This window comes from Panthera pardus, unplaced genomic scaffold (assembly GCF_024362965.1).
Source record: "Panthera pardus isolate Hobbes unplaced genomic scaffold, ASM2436296v1 HiC_scaffold_7, whole genome shotgun sequence".
Classification (NCBI taxonomy): Eukaryota; Metazoa; Chordata; class Mammalia; order Carnivora; family Felidae; genus Panthera; species Panthera pardus.
In genome coordinates this window covers 33,360,048-33,373,158 of record NW_026527002.1, presented here as the reverse complement: position 1 = coordinate 33,373,158, position 13,111 = coordinate 33,360,048, and positions in this window count along the sequence as shown.

The window sequence follows — 13,111 nt, the reverse complement described above, 5'->3', positions numbered from 1 at the left end:
AGCTGGACTGGATATGGGGTACAAGACTGAAAATGCCTTGATGTTGCCCATTTTCCCCTCTAGTTTTTAGTGTTGTTTTAGGAGTACAATGTTGTTCTTATACCTGATCCTTAATAGATGATTTTTTATTTTCTCCTAAAGATTTGGGATCTTCTCTTCATTCCTGGTGTTGTGAAATTTCATACCAATGATCCCTATGTTCATCATTTTGGGGGTGGGGTGGGGTTGATCATTATGTTGGGTACTCAGTCTTTTAATCTAGATTTCAAGTTTTTTGGTTCTGGGAGGTATTCTTGACATATACCTTTTATAATTTCTTCTCATCTGCCTTCTTTCTTCTTTCAGGAACTCCAATTGTCAGATATGTGACCTCTCTATCAGAGTTTTTCAACTTTATCTTTTTTTTTTTAACATTTATTTGTTTTTGAGAGAAAGTATGCACATGCCTTGCATGGGGTGGGGGGGAGGGGCAGAGAGCAGGATCCAGAGGATCTGAAGTAGGCTCCACACTGTGAGTGCAGAGCCGGATGTGGGGGCTCAAACTCATGAACCTTGAGACCATGACCTGAGCTGAAATCAAGAGTCAGCTGCTTAACCGACTGAGCTACCCAGGTTCCACTTCAACTTTAAGTCCTTTCATTGGATTTTTTTCTGCTATAATTTTTTTCTAAGAACATTTCCTTGCAGTGTTCCTTTTAAAAAAATTGAAACCTCTTGCTCTTTAATTCAATATCCAATATTTCCTGAAGATGCATAGATATATACATTTGAATATTTTATCATTTATATGGCTTCTGTATATAACCATGTGATATATGTCTGATGAATAGAGTATAAACAAAACTATTTAAGTGTTATTGATACTTAAATAAAAAATATTATCAAGCATTTCTGATTTGGTGAAAGAGAAATCTTCCAAAGCTAACAAAATTGGTAGCTTATACAGGAAAAAATTTGCTATCTATGGAAGAAGCTTTGTGGTTTCCGTAAGTTGTGGTTCAAAAGAGCAATTATTAAAATGGCAATGCCATGTCCCATGATAATTTCTCCTTTGAAGAAGATGTGGTTAATGCATATGATAGGGCAGTGACCCATGGATCCCCTGCTTGATTACACAGATATGGTGAAGCCCTGCAGTGAATCAGTATGTATTGTTACTGACAGGCTTTAATCTGGAGATTTATGATACAATACAGTCTTCCAGCTCTCGAAATGTATCAAGGGGTTCACATCAAAGAGAAGGTTATGGTTACGAGAATTTAAAAATTTATATCAGTTTATATTTAACAAATAACAGAATAAACCATTTGCCCTTGTATGATTTTTTTCTTTTTGTTTTCTTTTTTTTTTTAATGTTTATTTATTTTTGAGAGAGAGACAGAGACAGAGACAGAACGCAAGCAGAGGAGGGGCAGAGAGAGAGAGAGAGGGGGACAGAATCTGAAGCAGGCTTCAGGCTCTGAGCTGTCAGCCCAGAGCCTGACATGGGGCTCAAACCCACAAACTGTGAGATCTTGACCTGAACTGAAGTTGGATACTTAACTGACTGAGACACCCAGGTGCCCCTGATTTTATATTTTTTAATTTCTCTTATTGTAGTCTCCTAGGATGTTTACTTTATTTTATTTTTAAGTTTTTATTTAAATTCTAGTTAGTTAACATAGAGTGTAATATTGTTTTCAGAAGTAGAATTTAGTGATTCATCACTTACATATAACACCCAGTGCTCATCACAAGTACCCTCCTTAATTCCCATCACCCATTTAGCCCATTCCCCACCCACCTCCCCTCCAGCAACCCTCAGTTTGTTCTCTAGAGTTAAGAGTCTTTATGGTTTGCCTCCCTATCTTTTTTTTCCTTTCCCCTATGTTCATCTGTTTTGTTTCTTAAATTCCACATATCCTAGGAAGTTAGATGCTTCCTTTACTCAAAGAACTACTCTCATGTCCACAATATACTTGATATTCTAGATCTAGTTGCATACAAAATGGAAGATTAGTTTGAAAATTTTCAACAAAATTTAGCAAATGAAGCATTCTATATTGATAAAATAAAGGTCTCCATTAATGGGCATAGTTCAATGTCTTGTACTCTGGGTTTTCTCAGCTTCTTCTTCCAACATGTAAATCCTCATCCTCAGACAATTCCTTTTGTTATTAAAAATTTTTAATGTTTATTTATTTGGGGGAGAGAAAGAGAGACAGAGCATGAGTGAGGGAGGGGCAGAGAGAGGGGGACACAGAATCTGAAGCAGGCTCCAGGCTCTGAGCTGTCAGCACAGAGCCCAACATGGGGCTTGAACTCACGAACAGCGAGATTATGACCTGAGTTGAAGTCGGCTGCTTAACCAACTGAGCCACCCAGGTGCCCCCTCAGACAATTCCTTACCTGAACAAAGACAGCTCCTTATACTTAATTTATTCTGCATTTCTATGACAAACTTATTGAGAGATTATATTTGACTTTTAAAAAACAACAGAATTACTATTTCCTACTAAATACCAAATCTAAGTGATAATTTTCTTTGCTTATTTTTTACATCCTAAAATCTTTTCATCTTTTTTTTCATGTATTTTCCTTAACTTCTGGGCCTCTAATTTTCTAGACAAAACAACTGCTCTCTATATAGCAATACTAAGTGTTCCTTGCCATCATGTTGGAATATCACTTATCAAAAATAAGGAGAGGGGCGCCTGGGTGGCTCAGTCGGTTGAGTGTCTGACTTTGGCTCAGGTCATGATCTCACAGCTTGTGAGTTCAAGCCCCGCATCGGGCTCTGTGCGGACAGCTCAGAGCCTGGAGCCTGCTTCTGATTCTGTGTCTCCCTCTCTCTCTGCCCCTCCCCCACTCATGCTCTGTCTCTCTCTGTCTCAGAAATAAATAAACATAAAAAAAAATAAGGAGAGTTTAGGCAGCTGGAGTTCTCTCTCTCTCACTCTGTGTGTGTGTGTGTGTGTGTGTGTGTGTGTGTGTTTGTGTGTGTGTACTGGTCATGTGTATACAGCTGGAGATCTCCACTGATCTCTCACCTGTATCATACCCAGAGAGAGGACCCATGGCTCCCCTGCTTCTATATATTTTAAAGAGTCCCTAGAGAAATCTGAATTTGAGCCTCACCTTTGCCATTTAATAGCCGTGTGTCCTAGTTTACTCATCTATAAAATAGAGAAAATATTTCTTTCCTTATCATGAGAATGATGTAAGGACCAAACAAAGTCATGTGTATAAAGTGTCTAGCATAGCAATGGGAAATTACTAAACCTCCAACAGTTGATTAAAGAAACTGTATGCCTTTTCTAGGCTATCTTTCTGGGTATAGAGCAATATTGAGGAAGGACCTACATCAACTCTTTTTAGTGGCATTTTCAGAATAAGGCAGGAATTTACCCAAGTTGCCAGAGACCACTAGCTGCAAATAATCTCTTCTCATGGAGAACAAGTAGAGAAACCAGAAACAGAAGCAGAGAACATTTTCAACTGGGGAAAGTTGTCTCTTGAGCATGCCCAGCTTGTTTCTATCTTTTTCACTGGCCCTTCCTTCTGCGGGAAAGATGTTTATATATATGACTGATGTTTATGTGACCGGCCTCTGTCATTCTTATTTTAGATTAAATTTAAATCTCTCAGAAACAGTTAGTTCCTGACCACTCAACTCAAAGTAGCCCTAATTACAGTCTTTTGTTCTTATTTATTTATTTTACACGTCAATGTATCTGTCTCCCTGCAGAATGTAAGCTTCTCAAGAGCTGGGCACTTCGCCCATCTCTGTCACTGAATCCAAGTCATACACACATGTATTTGCTACATAGCAGATATTCAAAAAAATGTTTGCTGAATACGTGTTTAAATGGGAAAACCATGTTTTAACACCAAGAAAAGCCAAGTACAGAAAGTTAGTCATTGACTTATTAATAGTAACTCACTACTCTGTGTATGAAGAAACCACTTAATGATGATTGTAAAGCAGATGTTCAATACATGTTTGTCAAATAAATCAAAGGGCAAGTTGCCAGTTTAGTCTGCAGTTGATGGTAGAGCCAGAGACACTGAGAATGCATTTTAGAAGCAGTTTATCAATGTCCAGCTCCAGGCTGAGGCACAATATAGTGAAAGAGGATGTCAAGGTCTTTCACACTCAAGGAATCAGTATTCAATGTGGCCATGTGTTTACCCAGGTACCTTCCCCTGGGACACCTGTCGTGGGCTCAATGCTTTCAACAGCACCTGCATTCTGTTCCTCTTTCCTTCTATCAATCAAAACTCATCTACCATATGTTTCTTTCCCATAGAGCCTTGTTCAACATACAGTGCTTTCAACGGTGATGGATATTTCCTCCTTTCTGACTTCCCATTCAACCAGAATAATAAAATAAGTCAGAATGTATTTTAATATCACTCCCTTGTTTATTGCCCAGTAATGAACAGTGGACTGGCTCGAGAACAGCCAGCAGAAAGCAGAAAAATATTTTAGGGAATAATTCAAGAATGGGTCATTGAAAGAGGAGGCTGTTTTGAGCCCATCTCCACTGAGAGAGAAATTCCATGGTGCCAGCATCCTCTCCTGTTGTCTCAAGGATGCACTGCTGTTGAGTTACTAAGTGGGCTCGAGTGAGTATTGGGCCTTTGAAATTCACAAATTTCACACACACAGTCGCAGCTAACAATACACCTATGGTATTAGGTGGTGGGGGGAGTTCTAACATTCTATATTGGCTTGATTGAAAGAGTAAATATGAAAGTGTTACACATTTTTCTGATTTGCTTGATAATAATAATAATACCGAACATTTACTGAGTAGTTAACATACATGGAGTATTTTTGTAAGTGCTTAGCGCGCGCATATATATGTGTGCGTGTGTTTTAATTTTATCTCTGTTTTATAGGAAAGGTTTACAGAAAGTCAGAAAAATTAAGTAATTTTGCCAAAAGTCATTCGGATAATAAAAAGCAGAGCTAGAAATCTGATCCCAGCTCCTTTGACCAGTAGTCTGAGCACTTAATCCCTGAACTACTCCTTCTCTGGCAAGGATGTGAATGAGAAGTGATTGCTAGCAGACCGAACACACAATAATTCCTGTCTCCAAAGAATTTCTCTAGAAACACTCATTCCCCTCGCCATAGATAACCCACTTGATAACTTCAAAAGTTATCAAAAATAATTGTCAAAAAAGAATTGTTTGATTCTTTATAAGAAATGGCATATCTTATTAAGTATAATTTCAAAGAGGAAGTACTGTACTTTGTCAGTTGTTCACTTTCTGAAAGGTTTATTTTTCCGGGTGGATTTTTCCATCTGTCACCACTAGATGGAGTGTGGATTATGCAAACACCTCAACTCTCTTGAGAGGAATTAGCCCAAAGCAAAAAGAAAAAAAATTCAGCAGAGAAAGATAAAACGGGACTCTGTTGAAGATAGTAACCCCTACACTGGCTTTCTAATTGTGGGAGCCTAGTTTCTAATTCCATCCTTTTTTCCTTTCAGAATAAACATTAATAGTTGCTCAATCTGAGTTAAAGAAGATTTGAATAATAGCTAAAAGCTGTCTGAGAGTTTGTTTTCTCAGAAAACTATATGCCTCTAATTACAGCCAGGGTTGACATTTTGAAAAAGATATTGAGGAATAAATTCTAATACAGCAAACAACTGCTTCCTCTAATTGTAACACGTGGAACCTACTATAATCGGCAAACAGTTATTTCTTCCTAATTTTCTTCAATTAGTCTGTAACAAAAATGGTCACGAATAGCCAGGTAACCACTTTCTAGTAACCATCTGATCAACCAAAATTATGGCATTGTAAAATTCAGGGTTGTTCAATGAATAGGACCAGAAAATTCTTGGAAGTTTCTTAAGAACAAATTTTAAAATGACAGTAAAGGGAAGTCACTTACTCTGAATTTTCATTTCTACAAAATGAAAAAGTAGATCACCAAAGCTCTTTGCAGGAAGTTCTATGACATCTAAAGAAAAAAAGAGCAGTGTGGGAACTTGTGCCCACAAACACACATACATACAGATGTACCCTGTTGTTTAGTTCTAAAATAGAGTTATATTCTTTTTCCACATTAAGGGTACGTGGCAGCATTATATTTGCTGAAGGAGTAAGGAGAATAAAACTTCATTTATGCAGGTGTGGTGGTGGTTGGAATTAGGTAGTGTACAAACGAGTACTATTTATATGGCCTACTTTTCACAAATCATTGCAGATCCTGTTTCTGAGGCAAATGATGCTGATGAGATTGTAGATATTAATGTACATTTCTAGGTTAATTGATTACATCTCACCATATGAAGAGTTCTTTTTTCTATTTTTTTTTTCCTCCAGTAAATATATTTGATCAACTTTTAGCTATTAAACCTTAAAACTACCCAGTTGTCATTTTTATTTCGGACTAGGTCCAGGTTTTTGTATTAAAAACAAAATTGAAAATGACCCAATATCAAGCACATGGAGGAAATAAATAACATCCAAACAGCAGTCTTGTTTACTGCTGATTTCCAAACTTAGGTGAAGGCAGAGGACTTGGTTTGCTCACTTCTTCACCTGGGCTGCCATTCTCAGCCCTAAGCTGGAAGGGGGTGCCAACACTGCCTGGAGAAAACAGCGTGGTCACTGTGGGAAGGGGGCTTCTCTTCCTCTTCTAGTGGTATTGAAGTGTAAGATCCTCTGTGAAGACATACCATTGTTTTTTGGGTAACCTAAAAAACCAAATTTAGCTTCCTGTTTACTGCATTCGCTCTGCTGAATTTTATAGGCAACTCTTCATTCGGTATTTTATTGTAACATTGGTCCTTTAGCTTTAAGATTACCAATGAATTGCCAAAGTATACAGGCATTCAATGGGTATCTGGGTGCCTTTTCTTTCTTTCTTTCTTTCTTTCTTTCTTTCTTTCTTTCTTTCTTTCTTTCTTTCTTTCTTTCAGTGGGTTTCTAAGCAATGTAGGAAAGGGGAAGGATGTGAAATGTAGTGGGTGAGTAGAAAAGAAATGGGAGATCAAAGAGCCACCTGTGTTTCTTCCCTCCAAAGACTTCTGATATTTATAATCAACCCCATTTTGTATTCAGTATCTCTAAGGGTCTGGTGGAGCCAATCTCTACCTACTTAATCATAAATCTCACCTCAATCTATTCATAAGTGGGTCAAACATGCTCCAACTGAACTTGTGCTAGATAAAGTGTTAGTACAGAACATGCATAGTATTCAGTAAAATTTTTAGGATGCATTAATGGATGCATAAATGGTTATTCATTTACTTGACAAGAGTTTTACTCCTAGAAAGGAATCAATCCTTAGTCAAAATATAAAGAAGATTTCTTTGTACTGTTATTGGTCATTTTATATCAGAATGTGATGCTTTATTTTTAGCAAAAGTTATCAATAATAAGCTCTGTATGTCTCTTTCATACTTGAGGATAATTAATTTTTCAGAAAAAAAGGATTAACATGTGGTTTCAGAGTTGGGGATAGTTTAGCATCAGGTATCTGGGTGTTGTAGATGGAAGATAAAGAAAAAAGAGACTTGCCTTTTAGAGCCACTTTGGTATCTCAAATCATTTTTTTAGTGTTTATTTATTTATTTTTAAGAGAGAGAGAGAGAGAGAGCATGCGTGCACTAGGGAGCGGCAGAGAGAAAGAGAGAGAGAGAGAGAGAGAGAGAGAGAGAGAGAGAATCTCAAGTAGGCTCCTCACCGCCAGTACCGAACCCCACGAGAGGTTCAAAATCACAAACCGTGAGATAATGACCTCAGCCAAAATCAAGAATTGGACACTTAATCAACTGAGGCATCCAGGTGCCCCCAGTATCTCAAGTCTTCAAAGGAATAAGCTTAGTTTATAAATGAAAACTAGTGTTCCAAGAACCTATGTATATCACCTAGCATAATCTGGCTATGTTGAAAATGCCCCCTTTTCTGACTAGAAATAAGTGCTGAACTCTGTGACCCAAGTGAAAACAGCAGGACTGTCTTTTACTTACAATCTCTTGGGACCACACACTGTAACTTTAGTGGCCTCTCTCCAAGTGTTTCACTCAGGGTTTCCAAAATGCAAAAGACTGATCTCCAGAGTGCTGGGTAATAAACCAGGCGATAGGCACACTATGGCCATTATTAGACTTTTATAATAACATTGGCTAAAGTTAATAAAAACTAGCAGTGACAATTAAAATTATTTGCATAAGGAAAACATTACTAAGAAAACAAATAAAGCAATAAATAAAAAGAGTGGCTAGTCAAGGAAACATCTAGCAGACAATTCCTTAAGAAAACCCTCTAGTTGTCAAGTCTGGGAAGGATCTATCCATAAAGGACTAAGGAAATTCCTGTAAATATTTTGTAAGGTGACCTTTTTTTTTTAAATAAATTAAATGTTTATTTATTTATTTATTTTTCAGAGGCAGAGAGACAGAGAATCCACAGCAGGCTCTAAGCTGTTAGAGCAGAGCCTGACTCAGGGCTCAAACTCACAAACTGTGAGATCATGACCTGAGCCCAAGTAGGACACTTACTTGACTGAACCACCTAGGCTCCCTGTAAAGTGGTATTTAGGGCAGGCCAATATAGGATAATTTCTTCCCACCTACCTCACTCCTTACTGTGGCATGATCTTATTTGCAGGGGGGGGGTGGGGGGTGGGGGGGTGGGGGGGGTGTGGTGGAGCGGGAGGGGGGAGGGCTAGACCCCCCCAACCTCCCCCCCCCCCCCCCCCCCGAGCACTAAATTAGATGAGGTAGCTAGCTTACAGTCGGTTAAATCAAAGACATGAAGCTGTGGAACATTTGGATCCTAAAGGGTATAGATGCTATATATTGGTGGGAATAAATCTACTGGCTGCCTTACCTTCTAAGGTTCAGATGTCCTCTCTTTTAATTTCTACTGCATATTTCATGGACTTGCCACGTAAAGAGAGTGAGATGAGGCCTATAAAGAAGGTGCTTCACACAATATGATGAGGGGTTTTGGACTTGGTACCTCCAACTTGATCTACGTTCTCTCAAAAGCAATGAATAATTTTTCTCTCAAAAAATAAATGTATTTTTTAAAGTTCATTTATTTATTTTGAGAGAGAGTGCACCCGTGCACAAGCGGGGGAGGGGCAGAGACAGGGAGAGAATTCCACGCAGGCTCTGCACTGCCAGCGTGGAGCTCAGGGTTCAATGACACAAACCACAAGATGATGAGCTGAAATCAAGAGTTGGAGGCTTAACCGACTGAGTCATCCAGGTGCCCCATCACTTATTGTTAATAGAGCTTTAGATCCCCTAGGTTTAAAACAAACAAAGAGGAACAAAAAAGTTTCTGAATAAAATGCGTAGAAACAGAAAGAATGTACCGGAGGGACCACAATGTTTACAATTCTTTTTCACTTGACTAATGTGATTTTAAAAACAGGAATTTATTTTCAAGATGGCCATAGCTTTGAATATATTAATTTCAATTTTTTTAAAATTCTTTAAATCTGTTTTTTTCCTCTATTTTTGGCAGTGAATATACACATTTCTTGACCTTTTCTTTCTAACCAGAATAAAGACATCTTAAATGGACTGATTTTGAGTTGTAATGTAGTTTCTTGGTAAACATCGTAGATTTTCTGAGAACTATAATCTCTGGAGATGTTGGTAGCATTGCCATGATCATTATAAAAAGCATGTAAGATCATTGGTACATGTGAGAGCACAATAGAAATTATATAAACAAATTTTTTCCTTGTCAGAAATTTCTTCTCTAAGAGATTTGCCATTTAAGACATGGGGGGGTATTTTCACTGATTGCCTGTAATCATCAATAGCAAGATCATATCGTATGAGCATAATGCTTGGTAATATATATGTACTATTAATATACTTTGGATTATATTTGGTAATTTATTTAGGCTTGCAGAGTATTGTTTAAATTTGTCTAACTAATGTTCAAAAGATATTCCCTCTTTTATATATGAGCAAACTGCAGCTTGGAGAAGTGAAGGAAGTTTACTTAAGATACACAGATGGCAAGCAGTAGAGCCAAATGCAGAATTATTTTGTCCACATTTCATGTGTAGCATATTGGGGTTTGCAGAATAAATATAAGACATTGTTTCTGCCCTTATGAAACTTGTAGTTTAGTTGGGAAAACGACTGATGCCATGAAAACAGCTTGTACGGATAATAGATAAAGTGTAGTCCTCAGACCAAATAGCCCTTAATGCTCGTAGAAACCTGTTTCTTTGAATTGAATAAAGTTATATGTGAAATGTAAAACTGAAAACCTTTTGACTAATGAAAGGTGCTGTCACAGACATCTGTTGTTTAAGGATCTCAGAGACCATTTGAGATAGTCTGTTAACCTAGATTTTTCTCCACCCAAACATATATCATCCACGTTATCATGTGTCTTCCCAGCACAGCGTACACAATGTAACTATGCAGGGGAAGCCAAGGTGTGTCCTTGAGAAGTGCATCCAGTTTTACATACTAACCAGGTGTGTGGAAAGACCAATAGCATGATGCATATCAGGTACATGCACTGCACACGCCACTCCAAGTGACCTCAGGCTTCCGTCCTCTCTAAAACCACCAGCCGGTGGTTAATATTCAGCTGAGCTATTAAGTAGAGTACAAAAGTAGGGACAAGATTTGCAATCTGTTAATGTTTTCTTAAGATCTTGTTAAGTAAGAGCGAAATCTATCGTTAATGGAAGCAGTAATAAATCAGGTGCTGTAATTAGCAGTCCAAATGCGTACCTTTGTAAAAGGTTATCTTTAATGTCTTTTTTTTCCCATTAATGTAATTATGTGGTTTGGATAATCATAGCCAAGGGGGAAAACTGGAAACTGCAAAAGTACTATTGCTTAGTCAAACAAAAATGAATGTACTCCGAACAAGCCACCGTGTAATTAATTAGAATATTGTTGGAGTAGTTAAGATCTTTGGACGGAAAAGAGATAATTTAAAAGTAATTTTTAGTATCTCGCCCTTTGAGGAGACTGGGTACATAAAGCACATCTACGGAATTTGGCATAGAGTAGGTCTTCAAAAAACATGCTAGCTCTTATGAAGTTAGTGTTTGTGATAATCAGAGAATGTAAATCCTCTATCATTGGCCTACTAAAGCTTCTCTGTTCCCAGAGAGTTTCATGCTTCCGTGGGGCTCTTATCTCATTGTTTGTTATGGTTGACGTGATTTGTCTCACTTCTCAGACTTGGAGCTTTCTTAAGAAGACCATATATTAGCCATTTCTCTCCTCCTGGCAACTATCACATCATTTGGCAGGTAATAAGTACTAAATAAGTGTTTGTTAAAGTAATGAATGCCTTGATTCTAGTGTTTCTCTGTTCATTATTTGATATTGACCATCTAATTTCAGCTAATCAAATGGAGTCAAAATTGAATCTTTTTAGATGAAAACAGCATCATTTCCTACCTATGTTATCTCCACAGGCTACCTTCCTTATCTCTCTGCCTCTCTTTGGCTTCCTTACACCACTGCCCCATTATTGTAAATTCGATTCTCATGATGCTGTCTTTCCAAAACAAAATCTGATTCCATCATTCTCTTGCTCAGAAATTTCTCATGCCTTCACATTTCCTCTGGGTTAAATACATCAACTCTTTTTCATGAAATGCAAGGCCTTTCCATAAGTAGACTCTGATTTCCTCTCCAGTTTTTTCTGCCACTTCTCACGTTTACTTCATGCTCCAACTATATTGCATCTGTTTTGCATTTCTATCTCTCTTAACTTTCTTGACTGCCTGGAACATCCCCTCAACCCCCAACACACACCTTTTTGCTTTTCTGCTCAGCTGCTTCTTATTTATTTTTCTGCTGGCAGCTTGATACTTATCTCTTTTATGAATCTTTTTCTGATTCTCCTAGCAGACTTAGCCTCCTTTCCTTTGCTCCCTGCCATGATCCCTCCTCACCCAGGCATACACATATCTTTATTAAATCAAACTTCTTATTGTACTTAAATTGTAGGTTTGCATGTCTATCTTCCCTCAGGGCAACAGGCTTCTTGAGAGTAGGGTAATATTTGGTCTGTACTAGTAACTCAAGACATATTTGTTGAATAAATAAATGCACGAATGAATGAATGCACTTGATAGGTAGGACTATGAATTTGTGTTCATAAAGTCAGAAATTCAAAAAAATAAAATAAAACCCCCATAATCTGGGTATCTGTTGAAGTGACTAATAGTCTATGTCATGGTGGTAAAGGCAGCAATGAAAGGAACAAAAAGTATGAAGAATTCAGTCCTTTCCCAGAGACACATATACCAGATGTCCTAATATTTTTTTTCCTCTTACTTTCTGCTTTAAGAAAGGAAAAGACAGGATAACACAACCCACAGGAAATTTTCCATGACATTAAAGAATATCATGAAAGCCGCTCTGCAGCTGGTGAGATCAGTGAAAATGCACTCCACGAGTTAATGTAAACTGTCACTTGCTTCTACAGAAAAGAAACATTGTACAGGTGTTCACTGAAAATGGTGCGGTCTGGTGGGGTCCATATTGATTTCTGAGGGCTGAATCTACATCTGAATCATCTTTGCTTTCCTGACAATGCCTAACACAGGCTGTATATGTAGCAGGTGTTTGTGAAATGAAGAGGAAAGGAATAATCTGACCTATTATCTGAGAGGCTTTGGATAAGTAATCTAAAGAATATTGGATATTGTTTTAGTCTCTGGATTATGGTACCTAAGTGAAAAGAATGCTGGTGGGAGATTTTAACTAAAAAAAAAAAAATTAAGTGATAACTAAAAATGTAAAGATAATGTCTACCAATGCTATAAGCATGAGAAGGAAAACAAATCAAAGACAACTATTGTTTCCTCTCTGGCTGGAGGTATTTTGAAAATGAGGTCTTTTTTGTGGTTAGAAACATTGTGTCCTATCATGTGTCTGCTATTTTGCTCAGTCTTGTTGACTGCTTGGGATTCTTTCTCTGTCTCCCTCTGACCCTCTCCACCCCCTTCACTCTCTATCTCAAACTAAAAAAATTCTGTTCTTATTCATTTAATTTATTCAACAAATATTCATTGAACACCTACTCTGTGCCAGCCTGTGTTCTAGGCTTTTTGGGGGCACAGTAGGTTTCCTGCTATTTCTGATCCTAAGGAGTA